Genomic DNA, 13,906 nt, shown 5'->3' with positions numbered 1-13,906 from the left:
TGATTGATGAAATGGATCTGGACTGGATCTCTCCCTGACACCAGTAGAGACCCTGGTCAGACTCAGCAGCTCTACTGATGGTGAAGGTGGCTCCTGTTGTAGTGTGTCTGTCAGACAAGGTCACTACTTTCTTTTTTTTGGATTTGTACCATGTATAGCTCCAGCCACTGTCAGATCCCACTGAACAAGTCAGAGTTACTGTCTCTCCATTGTATGCAGGCTTTGGATTTACGGTCAGTGTAGTTTCAGGAAGAGCTAAGAAAACAGAGAGCAGAATATCAAAACCTCTGGATTCATGCTTGGTCATTTTAAATAATTTTGTTGCATTTAAGTTTTGATTTAAGTTTATTTTAAATAGGGGTATGTTGACTCTATTCAGTTAGAATTTACAGTCTACACAGTATATCTGTATTTAGATTAACCCTCATTGGCTCAAAATTTTAAAGTCCAGATAGTGATTGAAGATTAATAGTGAGCTCACCAGTGACACTAATTTAGAAAGATGGGCCCTATGTCAAGTGGTTATGGGCATGGAGGCACTTGAGGGATAAGATGACTTACCTGTCACTGTCAGTCTGACTGCATCACTCCACATATAATCCGTCCCATTGTCAATATGTGTACCCAGACACCAGTAGTCAGCACTGTCTGAAATCTTAACCTCTCTGATCTCATATTCATGCTTCCTACTGAGGAAGTCTACATCATCCTTGCTCCATGTGTATTCCCAGTCAGTGACTTCTCCCCTTTGTATGTGACATCTGAGAGTGACAGACTCTCCACTGAATATCTGGGAGGATGTGGGGTATATGGTCAGAACAGCCTTTGCCTGTACTGCACAAAATAAAACCTGCATGATACAATTGTTTTTTTGAGACACACAAAACTAAAGATATGTCTCGTCAAAAGAAGCTATAAAAATCACAAATAAAACATTTGATGAAGCATTAAGAGTTTGAGGCTTGATCAAGTGTACAAATATTTACCATCATCTTCAGAGTGTCCAGAGTAGATGTGTGTACTCAGCACTACAACAAAGAAAGTCACATTGCTTCAATATTAACTTGAAATAAATAATAACATGCCATAATCATGTTACTTATTACCAAATCCATCCTGTACTTTATTTTAAAGGTGCAATCTACGATTTCTACACACATGTTGGATCTTTTAATTAATTATAGGCATTCATTCTTGAAGAGTATAACTTTTAATTCCCTCAAAACTGTCTTATCCCATCATAAACTGAAATATATGGTTATGTTATGACAATTACTGTAAACAATGCAGATGAATGAATTTCCTTAGCCCAATCCCTCAGCCAAATTCCACAAAAAGTGTCAGGGTGACCATTTTGTGGTAGTTTGAATTACAGACTGCAGCTTTAAATGGCCGCTGACTTCCCATGTTCTGCACACAGAGAGTGTACAGAGACCAAAAACACCTAAACACCACTCATGAATCTCTTAACACAGTTTACTATGACTGTAGCGAAGGAACCCTCAACCATTTACAATAATCACAACTTGATTATACAACACATCCAACAAATATAGCATTTTATATTCATTGTCATTGACAGCACATTTTGCAACCACTGAGTTAGCACCACTCTTTAGTTCCTGAGTAATGACTTGGTTAAATGCACACCACCACATTAACCAGGTCTGCATGGCATCGGCTATACAAGCTCAGGTTCTCACAGAGATGCAACATCAATGTAGGGTGGTCACTTTCTTACTTCATACCTACACAATATTTGCTGATATTTCCTTTGAGTGCCATTTACTAATATTGTCTCAATAAGGGCTAAATCACCAAAAACAAAGCTAAAGCGTGAAACTGTCTTCATTTTGATTAATATCTTATCCCCTTTTCCCTTAAATTCTTAGTAAATCATGTAATTAGTGTTCATAAACAAACCCACTAACTCAGTACTTACATAGTAGCAAACAGAGCAAGGTGTGCTCCATTCTGTCCCCACAGACAAGTGACTTTCTCTACAACTACAGTCCTTCTAACAAACCCCTCTACTTCCTATATGATGACAGTCTGCTTAGATCACACCACTTCACGCTTAGATCACACCTCTTCACTGTACACAGAAAAACAGAGAGAAATTTTCTTGAGAAATGTAAAAATAGATAGATAGATAGATAGATAGATAGTATAGACCTTCCCTCAAACCTTTGTGCAGTTGTCAGATGGCAAGCCAAGCCGGCTCAGTTGTGGCACAACGGAAATGGACATCTCCAGCCACCCCTCACTTCTCGCTCTCTCACTCACTCACATCCACGCTCACTCACTCACTCACTCACTCACTCACTCACTCACTCACTCACTCACACACACACACACACACACACACACACACACACACACACACACACACACACACACACACACACACACACACACACACACACACACACACACACACACACACACACACACACACAACCTCAGATGGTTCTGTTATGAGTAATACATTTAGTTAACTACTGTCTACGTATATATGTTTGTTATTGTGTTGTTTATGGTTGTATATCAATTTGTCTGTATACAGTATGTGATGTGTATCAGGGCTTTTGTTCATGTACTGTAATGTGTGTGTGTGTGTGTGTGTGTGTGTGTGTGTGTGTGTGTGTGTGTGTGTGTGTGTGTGTGTGTGTGTGTGTGTGTGTGTGTGTGTGTGTGTGTGTGTGTGTGTGTGTGTGTGTGTGTGTGTGATGGTTTGTGTGTGTGTGTTGTGTGGTTTGTTTTTGAGTGTATTTTGTTTATTTTTGTCATTATTTTTAACTTTTTTAAACTTTTCTTTTTGTAAATAATTGTTTTACTTATTTATTAATTCATTTCTATATACATCATTTTTTTATATTTTTGATTATTTTTGATTAAAACTGCATTGTTGGTAAAGGGCTTGTAAGTAAGCATTTCACAAATAATATTTGATTTGATTTGTGCTTTATTTAATTCCACTGACCAGAGATGGGAGGAGTTTCAAATCTGTAACTGGGGAACTGTCACGTTCTGATCTTAGTTCCTTTTTTATGTCTTTGTGTTAGGTTGGTCAGGGTGTGAGTTGGGGTGGGTAGTCTATGTTCTATTTTCTATGTTGTTATATTTCTATGTGTTTTGCCTATGCATGGTTCTCAATCAGAGGCAGGTGTCGTTCGTTGTCTCTGATTGAGAATCATACTTAGGTAGCCTGTTTTCCCCATTTTGGTTGTGGGTGTTTATTTTCTGTCTAGTGGCTGTTCACCTTGTAGAACTGTTTCGTTTTCTCCTCGTTGTTATTTTGTGTAGTGTTCCGTTTGCAATTAAAATTATGACGAACACTTACAACGCTGCATTATGGTCCTCTTCTCCTTCCACCAACGAGAATCGTTACAGAAACACCCACCAACACCGGACCAAGCAGCGTGGTAAATTGAAGCAGTGCAATCTGGACTCATGGACATGGGAGGACATTCTAGACGGCAAGGGATCCTACACATAGAAGCAGATCCTGGCTGGTAGGGATCGCCTCCCATGGGTGGAGGCAGCCAGGAGAGCGGAGACAGCAGGAAAATGGAACCGGCGTTACAGCTGACAAGGAAGCCCGAGGGGCAGCCCCCAAAAATATTTTTTGGGTGGCACACGGGTAGATTGGCGGACTCAGGTAGGAGACCTGAGCCAACTCCCCGTGCTTACCGTGGCGAGAGAGTGACTGGGCAGGCAGCGTGTTATGCGGTGGAGCGCATGATGTCCCCAGTGCGCATGCATAGCCCGGGGCGTTACATCGCAGCTCCTCGAATCGGCCGGGCTAGAGTGGGCATCGAGCCAGGAGGGATGATGCCGGCTCAGCGCATCTGGTCTCCAGTGCGTCTCCTCGGCCCGGGGTATACTGCACCAGCCCTACGCACGGTGTCTCCAGTTCGCCAGCACAGCCCAGTGCGGCCTGTTCCAACTCCCCGTACTTGCCGGGCTATAGGGGGGATCCAGCCAGGACGGGTGGTGCTAGCTCTGCACTCGAGACCGCCAGTGCGCCTCCACAGTCCAGTGCATTCGGTGCCTCGGCCAAGGACAAGGCCTCCTGCATGTCTCCCCAGCCTGGTGAGTTCTGTGCCTGTGCAAAGCACTAACCCACCTGCATATCTCCCCAGCCTGGTGAGTCCTGTGCCTTCTCCCAGAGCCAGGCTTCCTGTGTGTCTCTCCATTCCAGTGGTAATCCATGGCACGATGCCTCCAGTGATAATCCATGGCACAAAGCCTCCAGTGATAATCCATGGCAAGAAGCCTCCAGTGATAATCCATGACACGAAGCCTCCAGTGATGATCCATGGCACGAAGCCTCCAGTGATGATCCATGGCACGAAGCCTCCAGTGGTGATCCATGGCAAGAAGCCTCCAGTGATAATCCATGGCAAGAAGCCTCCAGTGATAATCCATGGCACGAAGCCTCCAGTGATGATCCATGGCACGAAGAGACACATATCAATGGCACGAAGAGACACATGATCCATGGCGACCATAGAGACACATACCAGCTCTACTGGTAGTACTAATACTACCAGCAGTACTAAACCGGCACCTGTCAATGACACAAGTTGTTCTGCTTCCACGAGCACATCCAATGCTAGCATCAGTAATTCTACATTTGTTGATTGACCACCTTGCATGGACACTGACAGTTGTGAATCTGATGCAGCCGAAGAGCTACTGCCCCCTTACCCGGGAAAGAACCGAACAACAGATAGGGATGTTGGACCATCAAAGAGGCGCAAATATGATGAGAATTACATTGATTTGGGGTTCACTTATATTGGGAGCAGTGCCTTTCCTCAGTCAGAGTGTGTTATATGTTCAAAAGTACTATCTCACAACTCGATGAAACCTTCACTCTTGCACAGACATTTAGAAACAAAACATGCCAATTTGAAAAATAAGCCACAGGGGTTTTTTGAGCGAGAATTAACCTGTTTGGGCTGCAAGGGGCAGTATTGAGTAGCCAGATAAAATGTGCCCATTTCAAACGGCCTCGTACTCAATTCTTGCTCGTACAATATGCATATTATTATTACTATTAGATAGAAAACACTCTCTAGTTTCTAAAACCGTTTTAATTATTTCTCTGAGTGAAACAGAACTCATTCTGCAGCACATTTCCTGACCAGGAAGTGGAAAGTCTGAAATCGATGCTCTGTTCTTCTTCCTGCCTATAAATGGGCACAAGACTTATTAGTATACATGCACGTCATTCACCTTCCTCTGGGTGTCAAGAGGCTGTGAGAGAAGAAATGAGTTGATTATCTTGGTCTGAGATGGAACACATCATCTTGGAATGACGTGTCCACCATTTTCGGTACTCTGAAGGGCGCGAGCTGGACAGTGGGATTGCCTTTTGTTTAGCTGCCGTTATAGGCGACTACAATCTCCGGCTTTGATTTTATTTGATTCATGTCACCATATCATCGTAAAGTATGTTTTTTCAATATGGTTTCATCAGATTATTGACATTTTTTCGGGAGTTTTGCCGTGTTCCGTTCTCTTCCGTATGTTGACATGGAGAGTGTCGAGCCACCCGGCTAGCGCGCTTGCTAAATGAAGAGGGAAAGTGTCCGTTCTGAATCCAAACAATGACTGTTCTGGACAAAGGACACCTTGTCCAACATTCTGATGAAAGATCAGCAAAAGTAAGACGCATTTTATTATTTTATTTCATATATCTGCCGTAGTCGCCGGCGCCCAAGTGTTTCTGGCTATTGTGCTAAGCTAATGTAACGCTACATTTTTTCTCCGTTGTAAAACACTTAATAAATCGGAAATATTGGCTGGAATCACAAGATGCCTGTCTTTCATTTGCTGTACACTATGTATTTTTCAGAAATGTTTTATGATGAGTAATTAGGTATTTGACGTTGGTGTCGGTAAGTTTTATGGCTGCTTTCGGTGCAATTTCTGACTGTAGCTGCAATGTAAACTATGATTTATACCTGAAATATGCACATTTTTCTAACAAAACATATGCTATACAATAAATATGTTATCAGACTGTTATCTGATGAAGTTGTTTCTTGGTTAGTGGCTATTTATATCTTTATTTGGTCGAATTTGTGATAGCTACTGATGGAGTAAAAAACTGTTGGAGTAAAAAAAGTGGTGTCTTTTGCTAACGTGGTTAGCTAATAGATTTACATATTGTGTCTTCCCTGTAAAACATTTTAAAAATCGGACATGTTGGCTGGATTCACAAGATGTGTACCTTTCATATGCTGTATTGGACTTGTTAATGTGTGAAAGTTAAATATAAAAAAAAAATATCTTTTGAATTTCGCGCCCTGCACTTGAGCTGGCTGTTGTCATAAGTGTACCGACGTCGGGCTGCAGCCATAATTAAGACGACTTTCGAGTAATAAGACATGAATAAAAGCAACAAATAACATTAATAAGAAGGGGCTAGAAGCATCTTATATGTTGAGCTACCGAGTGGCGAGGACAGACAAGTCCCATACTATTGTGGAGGACTTAATTCTTCCTGCCAGGATATGGCTGGGACAATGCTGGGGGAAAGGGCCCCAAAAACTATACAGACAGTGCCTTCAACAGCCAACACTGTTTCACAATGCATCAGTGAAATGGCAAGAGATGTTTTGAAACAATTACTGCTTCGCATATAAGAAAGTGAAATCTATGCATTACAGCTGGATGAGTCAGATCTGGCACAGCTCCTGGCATATGTCCGTTATGTTTATGGAGTGTCAATTAAGGAAGACATCCTCTTCTGCAAAACATTGGAAACCAGGACAAGAGGAGGGGATCTTTTTAAAGTACTGGACAGCTTTGTGACATCAAACGGATGTTGGTGGTCAAGATGTGTTGGTATCTGTACTGATGGCGCAAAAGCCATGACAGGAATACATAGGGGAGTGGTAATGTGCATGCAAGCAGTTGTCCCCGACGTCACTTGGGTACACTGCAGCATCCACCGAGAGGCTCTTGCTACAAAGGGAATGCCTGACAGCTTGAAAGAAGTTTTGGAGACTACAATGAAAATTGATGACTTTGTTAAAGCAAGGCACCTGAACTGTTGTGTATTTCTGCACTATGCAATGATATGGGCAGCGACCATGTAAAGCTCTCACAACATACAGAAGTGCACCGGTTATCAAGTTGAAAGTATTTACAAGTTATTTTTAATTGAAAGACAAGCTTAAAGTTTTCTTAACTGACCATACTTTTCACTTGTCTGACAGCTTGCATGATGACGAGTTTCTCACACGACTGGCCTATCTGGGTGATGTTTTTTCTTACCTGAAAGATCTGAATCTAGGATTACAGGGAATCTCCGCATCTATATTCAATGTGTTGGACAAAATTGAGGCTATGATTAAGAAATTGTAGCTCTTCTCTGTCTGCATTAACAAGGACAGCACACAGGTCTTTCCATCATTGTATGATTATGTTGTGTGCAAATAAACTCAAGCTTACGGACAATGTCAAATCTGATATTGCGAAGCACCTTAGTGAGTTGGGTGCGCAATTACGCAGGTACTTTCCCGAAACGGATGACACAAACAACTGGATTCGTTATCACTTTCATGCCCTGTCTCCAATCCACTTACCGATATCTAAAAAAGAGAGCCTCGTCAAAATTGCAACAAGCGGGTCAGTGAAAATTTAATTTAATCAGAAGCCATTGCCAGATTTCTGGATTGGGCTGCACTCAGAGTATCCTGCCTTGGTAAATCACGCTGTTAAGACACTGATGCCCTTTGCAACCACGTACCTACGTGAGAGTGGATTCTCGGCCCTTACTAACATGAAAACTAAATATAGGATTATTTACATCCTTTCAAGCGTACACTTTCATTAACCTGTGGTGAGTTATTCACAATTTTCAATGACAAATAAGGTTTTATTTGTAAGATGGTTAAATAAAGAGCATAATGATTAATTATTATTATTTTATTATTTATGCCATTATCCTATAAGAGGTCTATGTCACTTCCCATGAGCCAGATTGTGACAAAAACTCACTCATTCTTATGTGTAATAAATGTATTGTTTTGTGTGTGTGTGGCAGGCTTACAATGATGGCAAAAATAATATGGTCCCATTACAAAAACTCCAAATACTTGTTTGTTTTTCAAAAAAGAAGCCTGAAACCTTGAATAAAGACTGTTGACGTCTAGTGGAAGCCATAGGAATTGCAATTTAGGTGAATATATATAGATATATATAAACAGTAGATTTCCATAATAAGAGCCTGGGAGGTGAAAAATAATAATAATCTGGTCGGATTTTTTGGGGATTTTTGCCTGCCATATCAATTCTGTTATAGTCTCAAACAATATTTTAACAGTTTTAGAAACTTCAGAGTGTTTTCTATCCAATGTTACCAATTATATGCATATCCTGGCTGGGCCTGAGTAACAGGCAGTTTATTTTGGGCAGTGTGTTCATTTTCATCTAGGCTTCATATACCTGCAGAAGTGTTTGCATGACTTCTTCTGCATGCTCATAGGTCAGTGTGACTGAGGGACATGAAACACCTGCCAACTTTCTTGTTAGGTAGTGAGTCCCAGGTTACTGGCAAAGGCCCTTCTTCTACGTTTCAGGTAACATCTTGTGGGGATGTCACTTCCTGTGGTTTGTGGTCTCCGTGGCAACCTGTTTCTGTTTCTCAGGAGCAGTGACAATGACCGGGCTGCTGGGTGTCTGTCTGACAACATAGACATAAACACATAGACACGGAAACCATCTAACTGGAACAGTGACCTTCCAGACCATGCAGGGACACTGAAAATAGCAGTCAGAGTCATACAACACTAATGCCATTAATCTTCACGACCTGTCTGTAGGATGAGGAGGCAATATGGGAGAACTGGTAGTCATGCATACGTAGGTTACTATGTGGAATTCAACACAGAAATGAAAATATTTAATAATGTTTCCCTTTAGATACCACACCCTGGCTAATGAGTCTTACATTTGCTTACTTGGAAGATCCTTTTGCCATCATAGATGTGCATGTCCACAAAGGAAGTGATACACAGTACCAGTACTAACCAGCTCCTCAGAACTCCTGCAGAGTATATGACATCATTAAACTGAGAAGAACTGATCTTTTCAGGCACACTCTTCCCCCAAAAGTCATTCTGAAAAATCTCTACGGGTCTTCAGCTGATGGGGTACGGCTTTTTTATCTTTTATGTTATATTGCTCAAGATTCAATGGGTAGATATAATTAAGTCCAAAAATTGATGTAGAAATAGCAGATTGCCCCTTTAACTCACACATTGTGGAGTCTGAGATCTATACTAGGCTGAAAGGAGGTTTAACCAAATTAGGTTTTATGGAAAAGTTGATAATGATGACAATATCCATGTACTGTAAGAAAGCACTAATTCCATCTGGTGGATAAACAAATGGTTTATTAAAAAAGCACAATGCAAAAATATTGTAAAAGTACAGGCCATTCACAAGAATACGTGAATAATTCTTGTTGGGAAATTCAAATACAAATATGTTATTCTATCATATGAATGACAGATATAAATCAACATCACAATTCAATACACAATACAAAGCCGATACAATTACTGTAGCTGCAAATAAGATCCATCATCATTACACCTTATAATACAAACATCTGTTACAGTGAAACACAATTAAACCATGCTTAAATACAACATATCTGTTGGTAAATAAACATTTGAAAAAAATCCTTAATGTATAATGTGTGTGTGTGTGTGTGTGTGTGTGTGTGTGTGTGTGTGTGTGTGTGTGTGTGTGTGTGTGTGTGTGTGTGTGTGTGTGTGTGTGTGTGTGTGTGTGTGTGTGTGTGTGTGTTTGCTTGTGTACGTTGACCTTCTATAATCCATGTCCCCCTCAGGTACCTGCAACATGTCACCACACAAAGTTGTTTAGGACATGCAGTCAAACCAAATCTTTAGAATCAAACAAAGAGACATACTTTAAATAGATACAGTATACTTTGATATCAGAGCATTAGTTCCATATTAGTATCATATTAAGTATCAATCACATATGGCTATTAGTCTTACCTGGGGATGTGCCTGGCTTCAATTGAGAATAGACTGAATCTGCCTCAGGTGGAGTTGATGTTTCTGTAAGGGGTGAGGATAAAACACCAGAATAATATAACAGTTATATACAGATTATTATACAGCTAGTCAATATGGGGTCAAAGAAGTGTGAGGTTATGATAGGGGGAATATTGAAGGAGGGATGTCCAGTCTTACATTTCTTCTTCTTGGCGTTGGCCTTCTGTTTAAGGTCAACATCAGCATAGGTCACATCAACAAGTCCAGTTGCTGATGAAAATTGACATTTCCAGTCAACAAATGAAGGAAGTAGCTTATTGCATATTCTGCATCTTCATTGAATCTCAAAAATCGCACATTTTGATTTCACTGACTGCCAACCTGTAGAATGGGTCTTACCTGTGGTCTTCCCCGTCTTGACATCAGAATAGACTGGATTTTCTGTTGGATCAGCTGGCATTTCAGAGGAGGAGGAGGAGAGAATTTGTACGTTTCTATCAAATTTAACGAGTAAAAAACACTGCTACATTTTGTATTAATTTATGTGACAGTTGAGTATTACTTTTCTTCTTCTTGTCCAACTTTTTGAGTTTTATCTGTGTGTACGTCATATCACTTGATCCAGTAGTAGCAGTACCAGCATCTGAAATATACAGGTAATACACTAATATCTACTTAGTGTTAGTATGTTAGTCTTATTAAACATATGAAGAGCAACAACAACTATATACTGTATTCATGCTTAACTTAATATAGTGTACAGTACCGCTGTCATTACTGTCAGAGGGAGTGATTGTATCATAGATGTTAGTGCCACCTGTTGGTCAAAGAAGAGAGAGATAGATTAATTAGATGGTTTTCCCTCAGCTTGCCTAGGGACATAGAGTACGGTAACATGTTGTATACAAAGTGGATGGGGAAAAGTCAGTGTGTGAGGTTACAGAGAGGGTAACAGTGGTCTGGACTAAGAGACTGACCATGCCGCAGATGTGTATACTCAGCATCAGGAGCCCGACCCTGGGTAGATCCTTGGTCCTGTTGGGGGTCCAGGTTGGTCCTCTGGGGCTGGGGGGGCCTACAGGGAGAGAGATAGTCATGAAACACACAGATTAGATGTTACTGTATGAAAAGGAACGTAGTTGAAAGACAGGTGTACTCGTGATAATATTCTGTTTCAACATGAACCTGTAATGAGAAATGCATATTATAATACTGTTTTAAACTTTTGTAATTAGACATTTTTATCCTAAACAGTTAAATGAGAAATTATAAAAGTCTCACATTTGGCGTTTTTATATTGACACAGCAGTACCAGGAGAATGGCCAGTAGAACACCAGCAACAACCAGGCCCACAACCACTCCTACTAGGACTGATGTAGAGGGTCCAGGAGTTACGCCTGGAGAGAGAACAGCAAATTACCGTCAGACTCTGAGGTAGTTGTAGAAAATAAATGAAGTAGTAGACAAGCAAAACATTACTACACATTTCTACACAGACACGTACACACACACAACATTCACAGTGATAGTGACAAGATCACTGATAATTGATTATGTGGATCTGGACTGCATCTCTCCCTGACACCAGTAGAGACCCTGGTCAGACTCAGCAGCTCTACTGATGGTAAAGGTGGCTCCTGTTGTAGTGTGTCTGCCAGACAAGGTCACTACTTTCTTACAAGGAACTCAAACCGGCTGCGCGCGTGCGCCATCGTGCGCTATCGTGCATAGATGTATTTTGTCCCCCTACACCAAACGCGATCACGACACGCAGGTTAAAATATCAAAACAAACTCTGGACCAATTACATTAATTTAGGTACAGGTCGAAAAGCATTAAACATGTATGGCAATTTAGCTAGTTAGCTTGCTGTTGCTAGCTAATTTGTCCTGGGATATAAAAATTGAGTTGTTATTTTACCTGAAATGCACAAGTTACTCTACTCCGACAATTAATCCACACATAAAACGGTCAGACGAATCGTGTCATTTCTCCTCCCATACTTTTACATCTTTGAACTTATATGGTGATTGGCATCTCCACTTTCATAGTATTACCACGACAACCAGCAAAACAGTTCGTCTTTCAATCACCCACGTGGGTATAACCAATGAGGAGATGGCACATGGGTACCTGCTTCTTTAAACCAATGAGGAGATGGGAGAGGCAGGACCTGCAGCGTGACATGCGTCAAAAATAGGAATGACTTCTATTTTAGCCCTTGGCAACGCAGACGCTCGTTGTCGCGCACGAGCAGTGTTTGTGCAATAATTGAATAACATGTATTTCTACATTTATTTTGTACCGCTCGCGCACGTGACTTGTACGGTCTGGTCAGCATGTTAGCATTGTCTTTGTACCATGTATAGCTCCAGCCACTGTCAGATCCCACTGAACATGTTAAAATTACTGTCTTTCCAGTGTATGCAGGTGTCACGACTTCTGCCGAAGTTGGTCCCTCTCCTTGTTCGGGCGGCGTCACCGGCTTTCTAGTCACCACCGATCCATGTTTCATTTTCGTTTTGTTTGGTCTTCATTGTACACACCTGGTTTCCATTCCATAATCATGTTCCTTATTTAACCCTCTGGCTTCGCCTTTTGTTTTGTGCGTGATTGTGTTTGTCAAGTGGTTCCGTGTACGTGTTCTGGATTGTTTATATTTATCCTTGTTGGATTACTGTTGATATTGAGTAAAGATCGTGGCTTTACTCATACCTGTGTCCTGCACCTGACTCCGCTTTATTCCATTCACCTGGAACACTGACAGCAGGGTTTGGATTTACAGTTAACGTAGTTTCAGGCAGAGCTAAGAAAACAAAGACAGGAATGAAAAATGTGGATAAATTCCTGGTTATTTAAAATCATTTATCTGTTGCAGTTTTGATGAAAGTTGAGTTTACATACTGTAGTGGTATGTTGACTCCATTCAGTTAGAATTTACAGTGTTTACAGTACGGTATTTACATTAACCCTCCTTGGCTCAGAATTCAGAATGTCCAGATAGTGATTGAAGATAAATAATGAACTCACCAGTGATGTTGATGTGGAGAGATAAAATGAGATACGAATTTTGGGGCGGTCTTGTCCTTGTCCCCTCGCACTGGTTCTGACCAGCCTGGTCAGAGAGAGAGATGGTGGTGGTTTTACTGGTCTGACCTGAAATCTGTTCTTTATTTATTAACCAGTGGTAAGTCCAGCCTGTGAAGTCTGATATGTCACAATGCAGCTTCTATCAGATACAGAGGTACCATACTCTGGAATTCTTATCTTCACATTGTCAAAACCTCATCATCCCTCAATAACTTCAAGCGAAGACTTGGGGTCAGCCTGATGAACCAAACTACCCAATAATCCCCTTCATGTAGCCTAACTCTCACTCACACACACAAACACATGTACCCACATATAATCAAATATGTTTTTTCTTGTTTACTGAATATATTATGTACACTTATAATTAATATGCTTTGTTTAACTGATTAAACACACTTTTTTTAAACGTATATTTGTGGTGTGGTTTTCACATCAGCCATTTTGGGCTTCTTACCTCAATAAATAAAAGATAGATAGATAGATAGATAGATAGATAGATAGATAGATGACAACTTAACTATGACAAACAAGTGACCTAATGTGAAGTTCCTCAGCCTTTTCATTTCATACACTGTGCACTGGAAAAAGTCAAACTTAACCAATTGCTTAATTAGCATTATTATGCAAGTTGCGTGGACTTAAAAATGACGAGAATTTGAGCCAATCTGTTAGAGTCTTAAATCAACAAACTCTGCTTGAAGTCAGTTGTATTTGAACAAGCTTGTTGAGTAAAATACAAAATGATTCTTTGCTCAAAACCACA

The 13,906-nt window shown here is 40.7% G+C and overlaps 1 long non-coding RNA gene across 1 annotated transcript; it reads right to left on the bottom strand.

The window, feature by feature from the left end:
- Positions 1-10,769: 10,769 nt before the first annotated feature.
- LOC129849183 (uncharacterized) lies at positions 10,770-11,439 on the bottom strand. The gene is made up of 3 exons (XR_008758625.1): positions 11,331-11,439; positions 11,027-11,124; positions 10,770-10,866 (listed from the first exon to the last, which is right to left on the bottom strand). It is a non-coding gene; the product is annotated as an uncharacterized LOC129849183 (long non-coding RNA).
- Between the last annotated feature and the right edge of the window lie 2,467 nt (positions 11,440-13,906).

The sequence above is a fragment of the Salvelinus fontinalis genome, unplaced genomic scaffold, assembly GCF_029448725.1.
Source record: "Salvelinus fontinalis isolate EN_2023a unplaced genomic scaffold, ASM2944872v1 scaffold_1377, whole genome shotgun sequence".
Taxonomy (NCBI): Eukaryota; Metazoa; Chordata; class Actinopteri; order Salmoniformes; family Salmonidae; genus Salvelinus; species Salvelinus fontinalis.
Note: the sequence above shows the minus strand (reverse complement) of the source record. Positions and strands in the feature narration are given on the sequence as shown.